The following is a 5445-nucleotide window of genomic DNA, read 5'->3' as shown; positions in this document are numbered from 1 at the left end:
TACCAGCTATATACTGAGGTACAGGTTACAGAGTCAGAGATGGGCTGATCAGACACCTAACATGAGAAACTACCAAGCAAAAATTTTAAAGAAAAAGGATAAAGTTTTATTTGAGGAAACAAGATTGCAAGTCTATAACTCTGCCTACTCTCAATTGTGGAAGGGCTTCACTGAGCTATAGAAGGTATATTATATCTTCTATATTCATGCAAAGTCATTACAAGGAACAAATGAAAACTGCATCAGCATTTGCTATTGATCTGCTGGGAACATTCTACACTATATCAGTCAAGTAAGTGTCCAATTGAGAAACTTCTTTCATAAATTTTTTTTAATGTTTATTTTTGAGAGAGAGAGAGAGAGCGCGCGCGAGCAGGTGAGGGGCAGAGAGAGGGACACACAGAATCTGAAGCAGGCTCCAGGCTCTGAGCTGTCAGCACAGAGACCAATGTGGGGCTGGAACCCATGAATCATGAGATCATGACCTGAGCCGAAATTGGACTTCACCAACTGAGCCACCCAGGCACCCCAAGAAACTTCTTTTAGAATTTAACCCCAAGAAAATTTTTCTCCGTCAGGGAATGTTACCAGAATAAAAAGTTTTTGCTTTGCCTACCAGGAAGCTCAGCCACATTCAATTCTCAGTAACAGCAGTCACGTTAACCCATACTAACCATATTATATTCCTCCTTCTAATGGCACATTCCATTTCTAGAGTGCAATATTTTTGTCCTTTGTTTTAAATACTCTAAACTTTTTTAAAGGACTGGAAAGGAATACATTTGAGGTAGGTATACCGATGTGCCCCTCAGATTCTCCTTCAAGGAAGCACTTGTTGCCCCAACTGCTGGAGGATCTCTCAGCTCTCAAAGATCACCTCAGCTGCAGAGAGCCATGTGACTGAGGCTGTGCTCTTCCCAGGGCTGACTGAAGTGGGGCTATGAAGGCCCAGCCATTTTCAAGCCAGCACCAGACACAACAGCTCCCTGGAGGTTGGCTGCGGCTGTCATCAGGCCTGCATCACAGCTGAACTTCTCCCTGTGCCCTGTCCTGTTTCCTTCTCTCCTTTCCACAGTGTTGGTCCCAAGAGCACTCCCTAACAAACATTCTGCACACTAATCTCTGCCCCAGAGTCCGCTTCCCAAAGAACCTAATCTGTGACATCATTTAACCAACTATAGATGGTCCCTGATTTACGACAGTCTGACTTACAATTTTTCATCTTAATGATGGTGCAAAAGCGATATGCATTCAGTAGAAACCGTATTTTGGATTTTGATCTTTTCCTGGCTAGCCATCCACAGTATGCTCCTCTCTCATGATGCTGGGCAGTGGCTACGACTCCCAGTCAGCTGTGTGATCAAGGTCAACAACCACTCTGCACCTGCACAACCATTCTATTTTTCACTTTCACTACAGTATTCAGTAAATTACAGGAACCATTCAACACTTTAGTATAGGACAGGCTTTGTGTTAGATGATTTTGCCCAACTGTGGGCCTGTGTAAGTGTTCTGAGCACATTTAAAGTAGGCTAGACCAAACTATGATGTTCTGGAGGTTAGGCCCAGTAAATGCATTTTTGGCTTACTGTATTTTCAACTTACGATGGTTTCATTGGGCTGTAACCCCATCGTAAGTCAAGGAATATCTATAACTAAAAATAAAAAACACATCAGGTAGGGGTATTAAGGAAAAGGGTGAGAACACACAACAAAATAGTTCATACCTACATGAGAGGAAACATAGCATTGACTCTGCAGCCAGGATGCCTGGGTTTGAATCCCCTCTCTGCCACCTCTCAGTTCTATGTCCATAAACATGTCTCTTAATCTCTCTGTGTCTCAGTTTTTTCATCTGTAAATTAGAGATAAGAGTACTTATCTCATAATGCTATAATAAGTAAGTGAGCCAATGTGGGTAAAGCAGTTATAGAGGACTTACTATATGCCAAGCGCTGCTCTAATTGTTTCGATAAAGAAACACCTATCAGATCAGGCCCACAGGGCCAGAGGGGCATCGAGCCGGGACTCTTACCCAGAATCCAGGCACAGGGATGGTGGAGACCTGGGCATGTTGAAGCATGAGTGCTGACAGAAATAGGCCCAAGCAGGGCTAGCCTGGGTGATGTCAGGGCGTGTGCCTTGTGTGGGTTCTGGGCTGCTCCCTCCAAGCCAACACAGCTGCACGCCTTGCCAGTAACACCCACGTACCCATATATATGCTGAGCTGGGGGAAGCCCAAACCAACCACACCCTCTGCATGCCCTGCTTTTCCCGAGTCTCTTTGGGTGGAGGGAGGTACCTGAGGCTTGGGATGCTGGTTCAGAAGTCCCAGGAGGAATTGGGGCCTTGTTTTCTGATTAAGGGCCTGGCAGCAGGCTGAAAATTTGAGCTCCTGTTGACAGAGATTTCTGGAGCCCCTGGGGGCCTGGCCCTGGAGGCAAAAGCAAAAGCAAGGAAGCATGGTCTGTGTTGGGAAGCTCTTGGAAAATGGAGAAACAGATTTTAAAAGTGTATCACAGCCTTCAGGCTGCCCAGGTCAGTACAAGGAGGAGGGGGGCAGGAGTACTTAGGAGGGAGCGTCCTGGACATATGGACAAGATCAGATAAGCAGGAAGAGGCCCCATCCAGTCTCTGCCTATCTTCCTGGCTTCATCACCTCCCATGCTCCCCCTCACTTAGTAAACTCAAGCCTTCTTTCTATTCCTACACTCTTTAAGTTCTTTCTGGCCTCAGGGCCTTTATATATGATGTCACGTCCACCTGATAAGTACTTTCCTCCAACCCACCCCTAATAATTCACCTGGCCATCTACTCACATCCTGTAGGCCTATGCTGAGTCCTAGCAACGCCTTCCATTTCTACCAAGAGAGATCTAAAGTACGTGTTCCCTGTGTTTTATCTCCTAACCCTATGTGCTCTTCCTCCCTACCCGCCATCACCACTGTCCCTACATAACACCATTTCTCTGTTTAATGTCTGAATTCCTGGAAGGCTGGTGCTGGATTTCTCTTTTTCTTCCAACACATGGCACCAAGGCCCAGCACATGGAAGCTCAGGGGGCACACTACTTTAAGCCCAAGTCAGCCCAAGCCATACTCTAGGAGCACTCACGTTCTGTGAAGTTCCCTGTGCTCAGGACCAACCATGGCCAGAGCCTCCCCTCATCTGTACTGACTGGCCAGCTAGCCTCTGTGCCCACTGACTGCTGACCACCAGGACCCACTAAGGCTCCCTTGTGAAGCAGAAAATGTATTAAGTCAGACAGACCTAGGTTCAAATTCCCATTTGTTTCTTACGTGGCCTTGGGGCAAGTTGTAGAACTTACCTGAATCTCAGTTTCCTCATCAGTAAACTGGAGACAATAATCCCTGATTAGAGGGTGATTATGAGGATCAGGTGTAACCACAAGTGTAAGCCTAGGCCGGGTGGGTACCAGGTCAACTTTAGTGCCCTCCCTCCCACTTTAAAGGGTGGGCACTAGGTGGCAGTCCATCTCAGCCACTACACCTCCCTTCAAGTGGCAGAAGCCTGTAAGAGTCTCAACTTCATGCTGGATTCTCAGCTTCTTAGGAGCCACACTTGAGGGAATTAAAACACAAACCCACACAAGTTACCACTGCACCAAGACAAAGTCAGAGGCAGCCCCAGGCACTAGTCACCACTCAGCTGGGTAGGTTGTCTGAGCACACACATACTCACAAATTCCAGAAGCCTGGATCTTTCTCTGGCACCAGCTGGGTGCTCTGCTGGGCCTCTCGCCTCTGAAGTTGTCCTGCTCTGCCTGACTCAAAATCTGTCAGATGGGCTCCACTGTGACCACAGGTGTCTTCAGTTTTTCTGTGACAGGGGTGTCCACATTGCAGGGGCAAGTCTAGGGAAATGGTTTCCGGAAGATGGAGTGTGAATTATTCAAATAACCACTTAAAGGCCTTGTGGCTGGAGAATGGAGAGTGAAGAGGAGGTGGGGAGAGATGAAGTGGGAGGGAAAGAAAGGGGCCAGACCACACAGGACCAGCTGGGACAGGAGTGAGTGTGAATTTTACATGCAATGGGAAGTCATGGAGGGTTTGAAGCCAAAGGTAGGGGATCACAATTTAAATTTCTTTTTAAAGACTGAAGCATGAAGAATAGACGCAGGCCAGACCAAGGAGGGTAAATAGTCTGGATGAGAAAAGACAGATGTTGGGTTTGTGGGAGGAGTGGAGATATTCCGTGGTAAACAGGCCTTACAAGACTGCTGGGTGGTGGAGGCCGACTGAGGGCTCAAGGATACCTCCAAGGGTCTTGGCCCAAGCATCTTAGAAGAACTGGGGCCATGTTCTGAGAAAGTAACGACAGCGGGAAGAGCAGTTTGAAGAGGGACGTGGAGCCGGCAGTGGGATGCTTGGGAGATACAGATTTGGCGCTATGGGTGCCTGGGTCTGGGGGTGAAGGCATGGGAAAGGTCAGGTCGTCTTAGGAACTGGTTCAGGACCCAGCCCAGAGGAAGAAAAATTTCTGGGGCTGAAAGGCAGCGACCTGAAAGGAAGGAGGAAAACGCGGGGAGTTAGTCTGGGATAACCAAAGCTCCGGAGAGCGTTTGCAAGGGCGCGTGGAGGCAGAGAGCGAGGTGGGGCGGGCAGTGGCTGATGAGTGGAAGGCGCAGAGATTTAGGCCACTGGGGGCCACGGGTCTAAAGGCCCTACAGGGGACGTCCAGGACTGGGGAGCTTCTCCAAAAGACCGGACTGTCAAAAGCCACACTGGCCGCAGGGGCGGGGCGGACGAGTCTCGGCAGTCGCAGGAGCGGCCTGCGGACCAGCCCTGCGCGGCCGAAGGGGAGGGGCGGGACAAGCCTGCTGTCCGTCAGAAACCGTCGGCCAATCCGCAGGCGGCTCCGCCCCCGCCCCGCCCCGGAGAGGGCGCGCAGAGGACCCGCCTCCGTTGCCGCCGCCGCCGCCGCCGCTGCCGCCGCGGGTGTGAGGCGGCCCGGCCCGGCCTGGCTGGCTCCCTCCGCCGGGCAGCCCGCCCAGGTAACCGGGTTTGGCCGGCGGTCCTGGGGGCGCTCTGCACCCTCACCTCTTCTTCCGGCCGCTGTGCGGGTAGTGCTTAGGGAGCAGGGTTGAGGACACGGCTGCAGCTGGGCCTGTGCGGGACAGTGGGCTGGGCAGCCGCCTATGCGTGTGCGACTGACTGACGGGCCGGCGCGGGGCTGCCGCGCGTGACGGGGCCGACGGGGGCAGTGTGAGGAAGCTTTGCGGGACGGAAGGACGAGCTGGTTGAGCGCGAGCAGCGCGCGCGCTCCCGCCGCCATTGCGCCCCGCGCCCCCGCCCGGGGCCTGTCTGGGGGTCGCGGGGCGCAGGCGCGGCAGGCGGGCGGAGGGTCCTTTCCACGGGCGCGCGGGCGCCTTTGTTCCCGGCGCGCGGGCCAGGGCGGAGCCTGCAGGGCCGCCCCGCCCCCCAC

The 5445-nt window shown here is 52.0% G+C and overlaps 1 long non-coding RNA gene across 1 annotated transcript; it reads right to left on the bottom strand.

The window, feature by feature from the left end:
- Positions 1 to 446: 446 nt before the first annotated feature.
- On the bottom strand, positions 447 to 4753 carry LOC121011980 (uncharacterized). Its single transcript, XR_005781890.1, has 3 exons — positions 3703 to 4753; positions 2303 to 2434; positions 447 to 1855 (listed from the first exon to the last, which is right to left on the bottom strand). It is a non-coding gene; the product is annotated as an uncharacterized LOC121011980 (long non-coding RNA).
- Between the last annotated feature and the right edge of the window lie 692 nt (positions 4754 to 5445).

Source organism: Herpailurus yagouaroundi, unplaced genomic scaffold (assembly GCF_014898765.1).
Source record: "Herpailurus yagouaroundi ecotype Mexico unplaced genomic scaffold, PumYag 196, whole genome shotgun sequence".
In the NCBI taxonomy this organism is placed as follows: Eukaryota; Metazoa; Chordata; class Mammalia; order Carnivora; family Felidae; genus Herpailurus; species Herpailurus yagouaroundi.
The sequence above is the reverse complement of the archived record's forward strand: the minus strand, read 5'-3'. Positions and strand labels throughout refer to the sequence as shown.